Source organism: Antedon mediterranea, chromosome 3 (genome assembly GCF_964355755.1).
Source record: "Antedon mediterranea chromosome 3, ecAntMedi1.1, whole genome shotgun sequence".
NCBI lineage: Eukaryota > Metazoa > Echinodermata > Crinoidea > Comatulida > Antedonidae > Antedon > Antedon mediterranea.
The window spans coordinates 22,642,838-22,654,848 of NC_092672.1; the positions used below are offsets into that span (position 1 = coordinate 22,642,838).

The following is a 12,011-nucleotide window of genomic DNA, read 5'->3' on the forward strand; positions in this document are numbered from 1 at the left end:
TGAGGGATCGAACCATAGCTATCTATTCCTCAATCCATACAATCTCACAAAGTAGTTTTCAAAAGAAACGGGTCACCGAATTATAATTCTAATATATTATTACGGTATGTTTATGCCGTACATATTGTAGCAGAAACAGGACCTATCTTACATTAATGGCTCATTGGGATTACTAAAGGTTAGTATTTAATAGTAATACCTAAGGGTAGACTCACAGCGTCAGGTTTGTTATCCAACACAAGGTAATCCGTGTCGTTAAAAGTCAGGGTGTTCAGACACAACGATCGACATTCCAATGCCCACATTTAAAACACTCTGATTAGGTCTAAGCAGATAGAACTATGCATACATTGATGTCAAACACATGATGGTTTACATTGTAAAGTTGTTCTTTGTTTATTTATATTCATATAATGTTACTTTCAAAATATATTGATTTATACTACTCTTACTACTTACCACTTGCAGAGGATTTGCAATCTTGCTGTACAGGTATGCTGTTGGCCTGCTAATTGTGGTCGTGTCTTTTCATTTGTTAAAGTTAAAATCACTGGATTATCCTTATTAAATCTACCCTCTCCTGCTAGGGTTATTAACGCCACTGGCGAGGCGTAACAGCTTCCTAACGCTAATCTGCAGCTTAGTTCACATAAAAAAATATGTACACTGCTTAACATAACGCCACCGTCAGTCTGAACATACCCTAAGACACTGAACAGTACTATGTTTAAAAATAAAAGTGATTAATCAAAGACTCCAGCTGATAACTCCTCCACATAAAACTCCTAGAAAGTAGGAAGCCTTTTGTCCTCTTCCCTGACTGACTGAGCAGATATACCTATGATCTCTCTATTAATAATTTATATTGTAAACCTTATTATGTAAACAGAAATATCAATGAAATTTCTTCTTCACTAAAAAGTTGTTTAAAGATATGCTACATTATTAGCAATTTACACCTAAATCCAGCCCTCAGTCTTAACCCTTTTCCAACATGCAATTCGTTTTTTAAGGATATTCACTACATTATTAGCAAATTACCCCCTAAATCCACCCTTTTCCAACATGGCTGTTGAAAAAGTGTGTCATCCAACGGAATAGTTTTATTGCCAGTATTGTATGTCTGTGGATTTTCCATCTGAATTGACATAGCAGCAATCAATCATTTAATTAAGAAACCTTTGATATCAACAAACGTATAAGCCAGTTTCGAAGTTACCTACTTCTATTCTAGTTGTAGTTAAATTGTTTCTACTGAATAATGATTTAAACGAAACACAATCGGCCTATAAAATTAGAAGTTAAAAAAAAACTAGAGGTGCCATTTATTATGAATTTCATGTGCGAAAGCATTTCTGGCCATATAGAGGTGTCATTTAACAAAATTTGCTTTAAATCCCGCTCCCTTTTCAGATCCTGGCCAAGGCCCTGGACATTTGGGCAATCACCTTAAAAGATAGTCCTGCTACCAGCCAGTGGTGGCGCCAGCGGGGGGCCGGGGGGCCAGGGCCCCCCCGTCGGGGAAAGCTGGCCCCCCTGTCGGGGAGTATTGGTCATATTTGTCGGGGAGAAAAATATGATCATTTCTTTTCTGGTAAAAAATAAAACCATATTAAGTGTACTACTATATATTTTAAGTAACTGCGGCATTCCATTTTTGACGTACGTACGATATACTGACAGCGAAGTAAACGGTATGATGTGGTACGCATTTGTCTGGCGGTGTCTCTTTGTACGAATCTTTCATGGCTCACTGCGGTATACGCGTCGACATACATCCAGGGACCAAAATGTGTATTTTTCAGATTCCAGGCGAAAATCGAAAATTCATTTGCAACTACGCATCGACGTACGTTCATACAGGGATAAAGGTACGAGTTATGTTCTCACGGTTCAGTTTACGAATTGTTTCAATTTACCAATAACCCTTGGTGTACCGCGTATATGTCCGCTGTCGGTTGGTTGGCCCGAACCATAAAACAGGGTCTGGTCACGTTTCTTTTCGCGCATAAATCTCGATCTAGGGTAGGTGGGTGAATAGGGTGGCTAGCCACCTCCCTTAATTCTAAAGGGAAAAAAAAGATGCACCAAACCCATGACCGTCGCTAGACGCGGATTTGACGCACTTGACTCTTTTTAAGAAGAGTAGGCTAGAGCTATAGTTGTGTAAATAGGCCTACATAGTGAAATAACTATTTATGAATTCAAGAGTCTAAAAAGAAAACGCAATTTAAAATCTTCGGAAAATACCCACAACTGAGTTATTTTCAAAACACATGCACTCCCATTACCAGCATCACGTTTTCTTAGCTCGCTCCTCGTGTGAATGCTGACGTCATCACTCTCCAAAAAATACACCATTTTCCGCCCTGGTCCGTGTGCAAGCGTTAGCGTGGACCTGTATATTTACACCCCTGTACAGAGTAGAGTGTAATATCGTGAACTTTTTTCTCGCGTATGAAGGTTTTTTATATAATGGTATACAGTATAAACGAAAAAACGAAAAACATGATGTTCTTTTATTATTATTTCATAGGCATAACATAAACATGAAATGTCTTGTTCTATGTACACGGCCGAAAAAACGGCATTTTATTGATTTGTGTTATAGACACGGCGATTACGGCAATCATCATTGTATACGGTACTAAATTACATTGAGTTATTCACCCGGCTATAGGGTATATATCTGAGGTTAACAGACCACCAAAGCACAGTCGTACACTAAACACATGCACTATCGAGGCATTTTCGGATCAAAGTTTATTATTAGTTCATCGAAAAAGATCCGTATTAGAGTATTTAGGAAAGATTTATTTAAATTTACATTATTATGTGACATTGTTATTAAATGTAATGGAAACAGTTGCTCTAGCCTATTAAACAGTGTGTAAGCATCTATTTTTTCAAAATTTTTTGAGGCTCGGGAGGGGGACCCACCCCCGCTTTCGCGCGTACGGCCCCCATGGGGGATTCGGCCCCCCCGTCGGGGAATTTGGCCCCCCCGTCAGGGAAATCCTGGCGCCACCACCACCCCTGTAAATAATTCTAAGCATGTGAAACAAAATACTGATTATTGATTATTTGAAAGTGGATAATTTAAAAACATAAAATATGTTGGTATCACATGGATGACACACACACACACAGAGTGATATCACTTTGTTAGTTTTTCTGTCTTGTGCTGCTATTTGTATCGTGGTATTCTAGCTTTAAAGTTTAAAAAAAAATTAAGATATAAATGAGTTGAATATTTATTATTGAAATGAGTATTTATTATTCAATTACATAATAAAAAATTAGTTTTGATAGCTGAATTTAATTAGCTTGGTGTTTATGAACATACTACATTAATACATAACTTGCTGGCTCATCTTGATTGTGCTAAATACTTATGTCATGAGGTAATTTCCAGATTGATCGTAATCAAAACGGTACTGGGTTTGGTCTACTAGCGTTCCTGCTCCCAACCAGTACATCCATTCATAGAAGCCTTAATGAAGTAAGCCTACCTGGTGGTGGCCATAGAACGGTCCCGAGATAACGACTATACTTCGGCTTTAGTCGATAGAAGAAGAAGATTGAATAAATTGTTAGAGATAGAGTATACGATGTTATGATTATGTGTAGATATGTGGTTTGTTTTTTTTATTCCAATGATGTTATGTATTTAATAAATTTGTTATATCAATACTTATGCTAGGGTTTTATTTCTAGATTTTTCGTCCTCTTTTAATACTATACAATCAAATATTTAATGAAATCAGTAAAACAGCTTATAGAATAATAGGAACTAAAGAGAACACTAAAGATATTGTTAAAAGTGCAATAAGTAAAAAGTAATTATGTCGGATGAGTATCACCCTTCCTCATCATTACCTTGTCTTAAGTACCAAGATGGAAAACCAATAGGATGAGAAACTTGTTTCTTACTACTGCAATGAGCCAATTCAATGAACTTGGAAACATTGATCATTTTATGCTATACCCTTACACACACCAATCTTGCTTGTATTTTGTATTTTAAACGATTTATTTTATCTGTATTTTACAAAATTTTAACATTTTTTAACTCATTTTTATATCTTTATGTGAATTTTTAACTTGAACAAACAAAAATAATGTACATATTTTTCTGTGTTTGACCATGAATAAATGAATACTAGGCCGGTAATTTGTTTAGGTTTATAACTAAATAGGCCTCTGTAATAATATTCAATTCAAATTGCTCTATCCTAATTATAGTTTTCAAAGTATTAAATACAAAATTACTAAAGAAATATAAATTGGAGACTGCTTTATTTTTTTTATACATAAGCAATATTATAATAATAATAATAATAAAACAATTTAAGCATTTTACTAATGTAATATACAGTACATAAGTACTTTCCTATCTACCAGATTGTTGATTCAGACAGCTTTAACCAGTTAAAGATTTTGATAATTTCCTTGGATGATACTATTTTTTACTGAAACCACTCTGAGTCTAACTAAATACCTGATCTTAATACAAATTTTAAAGATGCCAATAAATATAAGTTATTAAAAGATACTAGGGATAAAATTAGCACTGTCAGTGTCAATTGAAATGAAAATAGGCTGTTATATAGTTTACAGGGTAAACAAAATTTGGTTCAAAACTTAGATTTAGACTCTCAATATAAAATCTGGTAGTGATGATGATACACCTTTAAAGCTGTTTTACAAGTTATCAACTTTTCTTTTGCATTAGTGTTTAGTGGTTACAATAATATATCAACCACAAAATGATTGTCATCCCTTTCTGTGTACCAATCCAATTGTACCCAATGTTCCAAATAAATCGATCAAAAATATTTTAATAAAGTTCCACAAATATAAAATTTATGGAGGGCGACATTCAAGTTTATCTAAATTGTGTGCACAATAAAAAGAAGTTTGCTATTCATTTTGTATAACAAACACATGGAATATTTTAAAACACATTTTGTTTCTATTGTTCACTAATCGTTGTATACTTTATTGTTTTATAGCATTGCTATGTTTTAATATTGTTGGTGTTCCACTTTAGTGCTTTTTGACAATTAGGCTTAAATATACTGTAGTTGTTACTGTGTGCAAAACAATATCAGTTTTTTGTAGCAACAGTGTACAGTTATATGTTATAATTTAAAATATAATCTTTAATGTGTATTATTATCAATACATAATGATATACATTATGTTTTTTCATGCTATGGTCATAAATTTCCATTTGAAACACTTTATAAAACATTGAAAACAATAGTGCCTTGACCATTTTATTAGATTAATATTTAATCAATAGTTGAAGGTGTATTGTCCTCAAAATCATGAAAAATGAAGATTAATTAAATCAGATTTTGAATATGTTATTTTGTAGGGTTTTATTATAATAAAGTTAATCACTTCCGTAGAAAAAAAATGGGAAAAAAAAAAATGTTTTCACTTATAAAATGACAAATAAATGGTTAAATATAAACCAATTAGCTACCAGTCACATTGAACATAGGATCAAATTGTTGGTCAAAATGGATAACTGTTATGTTACATTCAAATGGCACATTCAACAAAAATGTTAAGAGTTTTTTTCAGGGGGACATCTTTAACAAAAACACTTAACATTTCACAAACCTTCAATTGTTCTTACATATGATTTTTTATTTTTAGTCGCGTGGAAGCGACTCTATAGTTCACTATGTCGGTCGGTTGGTCTGTCTGTCTGTCTGTCTGTCGGTCTGTCTGTCGGTCCGGTATCACTATGCGTTTTATCGCTTTCTGACCTTATCTTGATATCAGTTTAATCTAGCTAGGTCAATTTTTCACAGTATATTCCTTATGGCCAGGAATCAATGTGGTTATGTTTTCACGGTGCGCAATAAAAAATTACGCGGTCTACGCACGATTTAACGAAATCACGTTTGTAATCATATCTTCACAACCATGAATCACAATTAAATAAAATTTGGTACTCATAAATTTCAGGGCATAAATCATCATATGGCAATACAATTACGTGCGTAGCGCATGTAACGCATGCGTACGCGCGCTTAACATTTTCAAAATTTATTTTCGATGAAATAAGAGTACATTTCAGGCAATTTTAAGCGTTTACAAAATTGCCATGAGTGCGCATATTTGTGCGCGCGCACTGCGCGTTAAATGTTATTGCGCACTCTTTTTGCCCGATTTCTGTTTTCTTGACTTACTTTTCAACTCGAAATTACGTTATACGAGCACGTCGAAAGTGACAGGCTACGCACGTGTAAATTAAAAAAAAATAAATGTTTTTAAACATTTCAACATTTTTAAACATCTTCAGTAATTTCGGTCAGTATAGTTCACTATGTCGGTCGGTCGGTCTCTCTGTCTGTCTGTCTGTCGGTCTGTCGGTCTGTCTGTCGGTCCGGTATCACTATGCATTGTAGCACGTGACTTAATGGCTGTTGGCCTTGTTTTATATGAAGTGCAATTTTTACAAATTGTTTTTTTAGACAAGTCACTTAAATGACCTATGATCCCTGTGTATTATAATGATCAAAGATGCTAGTTGTACTGAATATTTTAGTTTTTATTCATCATCTTTATTAATGAATTTTGCCATATACTCTTTTATTGTCAATACACTACCAATCTGTCCACCACCACCTCCTCATTAAATAGTGAAGAGCAATGATAATATACACCCATTTTAGACCCATTTTTAGTTTTCCATAATACATTACAAGGGCCTATACATTTTATATTACACAGTGCCCTCACTCATCATTTATTTTACTTTTTAAAATTTCTTTTTTTGTTCGCACTTTCAGTACCAGTGTACTGTTCAACAAAAACCAATGTACTTGACAGTGATTATTTTGCTTTTTATTAAAAGAAAGAAATTAACAAACACAAATAAAAAACAAAACTTGGTCTACTAAAATCCGTGAATAAGTGCATATATATTAAAAGCTTTGGTTGCAGTGCAAGTTAGTTGACCAATAACCAGTAATTTGTTTAGTTTTGAGTGGGTGTACTGTAATAATATCATAGGCTATAAAACATGTACATTTACTATCAACATTTATATCCTGATGAATTTCAGCATTTCTTAAAAGCTAAATGGAACTTAGTCTGCAACCTAGTTTTCCTGATAATATCTATCTGAGATCAAACTTTTTACACTTATTGATAGATTTGTTTGATAATAAAATAAAGGGATTGTCATTGGCAACCCTTATCACCATGGTTAGGAAAAGACTGAATAACACAAATTGTTAAAGACTGTTCGTTTCATGTCCAGGATTTGAATTATTTATTTTTTATGCGGGGTAATTACTGTACTATTAGTCAATCAATGAATTCTACTACAAATAGAAATATGTTGTAAATGCAATATTGTGGGCATGCAATGCATGTGGTGGGGCGTTTACTCAAGGAAATAGTCCAAATGATGTTCTATAGGGACGTAATATTCGTGGGGGATTATTCAAAAGAGGGTGTTTAATCAAATTGTCATCCATGCACCCTACAGGTCCCCATCTCTGAAACCTATCAGCACCACAACCACACAGGTTCAGTACATTTTCTAGTAAAAAGACCCCTACCTTCATCAACAACCCAGCAAATGGGCATTTGATATGGAACACAATCTAAAATGTTTGTCACCGAAGTTGAGCTTGAGTGACAGTCGATACTGAAACACACATGGAATTTGATTTAGTGATTTGAATAAAATAAATTTAATTAATTTCAAACAATGACAATTTATTTAATTTATTTAAAAATTGATATTAAAATATAAAGCATTTTGTTCATTTATTCTGGGGATGGTAATGGGGTAAAAAATAAATAATAATTTAAGTATAAGCTAGTAAAATAGTTTGTTTATCAGAATTGCTATCGAAGTTTACTCAATAATATAGTTCTGCTGTTACCACTATTACATTCTTGAATGATTAATTAACACCAAACATGTTGAGTGCTTTCTGCCTTTTTAGCTTACATACATTTTGCCATTTTGGTGCTTAATATCAGGTGAATAGTGGTAAAGTTGGCACCACCTGCAGTTGATTGAATGTATCAGTTAAATGTTCTTGATTTTAATTTCCAGGGCATAGACCTATAATCATTGATACAACCGAAGTATCTTAACCCTTATCTATCTTATCTAGTTTGTTAACTCTTCTCAAAACGAATTCACAAGGTTCTTCTAGATAGTGTAGTGTTTTTTTTGTTTGTTTTTTTGATCACTTGCCTAATTTCAGGTCTTGAAATTTAAAAATGAATATTTGGTTGAAATAAATGAAAAAATGATGAAAATGAGAGCCTCTGATTAGGCTGTACACTTTTATGTTTCAAACAGTATAGTTGTAAAACAAAATGTTAAAGATGTATTGTCCCCCAAAAAATGAAAAATAAAGATGAAAAAAATCAAATTTTGAATAGACGGTTTTGTAGTTAACATAAAGTTATTCACTTCCACCGAAAAAAAATCCGAAAAAAATATTGATTTCGCTTATAAAAAAATCAAAATAAGTTTACCATTTTTTCGAACTCATCGGCTCAGAAATTAGGCCGGTAGAGCTAACTCATACATATGCATGATATGTTAATGAGCATCCACACAGCAGAGATCTGATCTAACAATGGACGATGCACGTTGTATGTACAACAACACCACCAGAGATCGACGCGATTCGACTGTGGGTTTCCCTGGCCTGATCGTATAAATATGTAAAGCTGAGCTGTTAATTTGTCGGTAAGTAGGCCTAGACGGTTATTTTAAAAATAATAATATATATAACGCAATAATAACAGGAAGGTAAATTAATTAACTTAACCTGGGATTTTTTCAGTTCAGGGCTAGGCCTAGAATAATTAATACATGCTGCTGCATATTACTAGTAGGCTAGTAGCAAGCAGACTGTGACAATCGGGTCCCTGCAGAAGATGCCCAGCTAGGCCCTATCTATACATTGTACTTGTTATGCGCGATTTGAACGATTTGCGCAATTTGAAATTGCGCAAAAAAAATCCTTGCGCAATTTGAATTGAAACATGTGTTTCAAATTGCGCAAGCAACGTATTAAATTGCGCAAGTAATCTGCAAATTGCGCAAGGTTTTTCGACAGATTGTGAAATCATGCACACCCATATTTTTATAGTATTTAATTTCTAAGAATGATTCAAAATTAAAGATAAATATCACATTTCCTTATTTTAGTAGTGCAAATATTGTTATAAGTTAGCATACCGTCGAAGAACCGACGAAGGAAAACGAAGCGGTGGTGTTCCACCAGGCGGGCGCGGCGCGGGCGGCCGGCTATACTAGGCCTACTCTAGCCTAGCTAGGGTCTGGACTACTGATACTGACTAGGTTACATGGCCTAGCTTAAACTAATATTAAAAACTTAAAAAGTGAGTATTAAACATTATCTTCATTGAAATGGTCTTATTTATATAATAAAATACTAAATTTTAAACTCCTCTGCCTAGGCCTAGCCTAGCCATGTATGGGAAAATTTACAGTTCGTTTTCAAATTGCGCAAAGGTGTCATATTGCGCAAGAACTATCTTGCGCAATTTACAAATTGTGCAGCGCAATTTAAAATTGCGCAAAGATTTTCTTGCGCAATTTGAAATTGCGCAAGTTGATTGCGCAATTTGAAATTGCGCAAAAAAATCCTTGCGCAATTTTAAATTGCGCAAGAATTCTTTGCGCAATTTCAAATTGCGCAAGGATTTTTTTGCGCAATTTCAAATTGCGCAAATCATTCAAATCGCGCATAACATACTCTTCATAGACTGGCCAAGGCTATATGCCATCAATCTTAGCTACATTCCGAAAATACAGCCAGCCAGTTGAAGCTTGTTTAACTAATTTTTATGATAAAAATAAAACAAACATTTTTCAGGGAAAATGGTTGCAATACAATACAAGCCTGAAATTGAGAACCTTCCAGCAGCACTGTACAAACAAGTAGACAGAGGGGAAAAGTCAGCTTAGCCATTTTACAACACAAACAAATGTTCTCTGTACTGTAGTAAGTCAAATATTTATTTTCTCTTTTTATAAGTTATAACATTATAAGTAATGTGTTTTAATTACCATAGAAAGGTAGTATACTTATTTGACTATGTCAAAGTAAGCAATTTCACTAGCCCAATTTTGCACTAAATATGCATGATCTATTTTTTCAAGATTTTCATACTTTGCTTTTACTTTTTTTAAAGACGTTGAGCTGATGAAGACTGGAACAGAGGTCACCCAAAGACAACAATGATAGACTCGGTATTGGAATATGATTGGATATTGCAGGAAAAATATTTCTGACTCTCCTGCTGCATTCGGCCAATATGTTCTTGTCCAGCTTGTAAAATATTGTATCATTTTTTTTGTATTATATGTACAGTATATTATTTTGTAAACATAACATTCAATAAATTAAAAAAAAACTACTACAACAGTACACAGGATAAATTCTTCAAATTTACTTACACTTCATAATATTACAGTGCAAAAGGAGTTAATAAAATATATATATACAGTATATCTGATTGAATTCCTGTATTGTTTTTTGTGTCAATTTGTCTACTAATTATCAATGTGTTGATTGTGGCAGTAATTACGACAGCTATAGTCTTCTAAGATCGCTCACATCCATTACAAAGTGTCATTTTAATAGTAAGAAACGTTTCAATAAATTGTGAATGTTGCCACTGTACGATACATTTTATGTTTCTCACTACTTGCTCTTATTGTTCAATCAATCAACCTAAAAAAAAAAAGAAATTTGTGTCAAAATATCTGCATAAAATGTTTATTTGCGGAATGTTAATTTGAACCTATTGCATTTGATACAGAAAATATTTTTAAAATATTGCATCAGTAAAACATCCAAAACAATATTTAGATTTTTTTTTTTTTTTAATTTTCACTGCCAAATAGATAGTTGAAATCTTTAAAAATTAAACCAATTCATCATGATTAAAACAAAAATACATCCCTTCTGGTGGTGTTCTACTGTAGCCCTAGCTAGCAGTGTACTGCCTAGGCCTACTACACTCTCTACTTCTAGAGACAGAAGTAGGCAGCAGTTAGGCTACTCGAGACTGTCAGTGCTAGTAGTAGTAGTAGTTACTAGTAGGCCTAGTAGTAGACTAGTAGTACAGTAGCAGCAAATTCGGGCCTAGGCCTAGCTAGGCCTCTCCTGTTAGCGAAACAAAAACTCACCTAAATGAATAAGATTCAACATCAAAGTTGCCAACTGTAATTCTAACTTAGCATTCTGCTAGCTATAGTTTTCGTGTTTTCTTCAAGATTCGTCTCGCATCACTACTCGATCTCTCACGCATGCATTGCATGCTATCGTTGTTGGCTGTTGATTTGGAAAGCATCATCATCCACACGATGTATCCATACAATATGAATATTTATGAGCTAACTCAGGTCAAGGGTGAAATTAAACCGGAACACATTTGTCTTCCAGACAAATAGCTTCCGGTTGGTTAATTTTTGCATTAAATTGCGATTTTCTCGTGTAAAAAATTATTTTTTTCAATCCAAATTGAGGTCAAAGTGAATAACTTTTATGTGCAATTAAAATGGCCTATTCAACAAAAATATTGAAAAAAATTTTTTTTTCAGGGGGACAATACATCTTTAATGATAATGGTTTATTACATTTTATAGACATGTTATTATGGCTACGTATGGCTGTGTATTAATTATATAAACAGTTTAATTTTCTATTAATACCAAACATGTTGGATAATCATTTGACTAATATCAAAATAAGTTTATTGTTTAATAATATTTTGCTTTTATAAATAATCATAGTTATATCTAAATAAACTACCAAAAAGTAATGAATTTATTATTTAAAGTATTTATTATTCCAATACACAACAAATTAGTTTTGCTTATTATTACTCTGAATCTTTTTAGTTTCTTTGTAATAATAGTTAATTCTTGTTTATATTGTTTTAAAAGTATTTGTACTAAAAAAATATTAGTTTAATAAGTA

General features: G+C 33.2%; 2 long non-coding RNA genes across 2 annotated transcripts; one reads left to right on the forward strand and one right to left on the reverse strand.

Annotated features, from left to right (window-relative positions):
* Positions 1 to 8,639: 8,639 nt before the first annotated feature.
* On the forward strand, positions 8,640 to 10,356 carry LOC140045068 (uncharacterized). The gene is made up of 3 exons (XR_011844537.1): positions 8,640 to 8,743; positions 9,900 to 10,028; positions 10,219 to 10,356. It is a non-coding gene; the product is annotated as an uncharacterized lncRNA (long non-coding RNA).
* On the reverse strand, positions 10,025 to 11,669 carry LOC140045067 (uncharacterized). The gene is made up of 2 exons (XR_011844536.1): positions 11,219 to 11,669; positions 10,025 to 10,760 (listed from the first exon to the last, which is right to left on the reverse strand). It is a non-coding gene; the product is annotated as an uncharacterized lncRNA (long non-coding RNA).
* Positions 11,670 to 12,011: the final 342 nt, after the last annotated feature.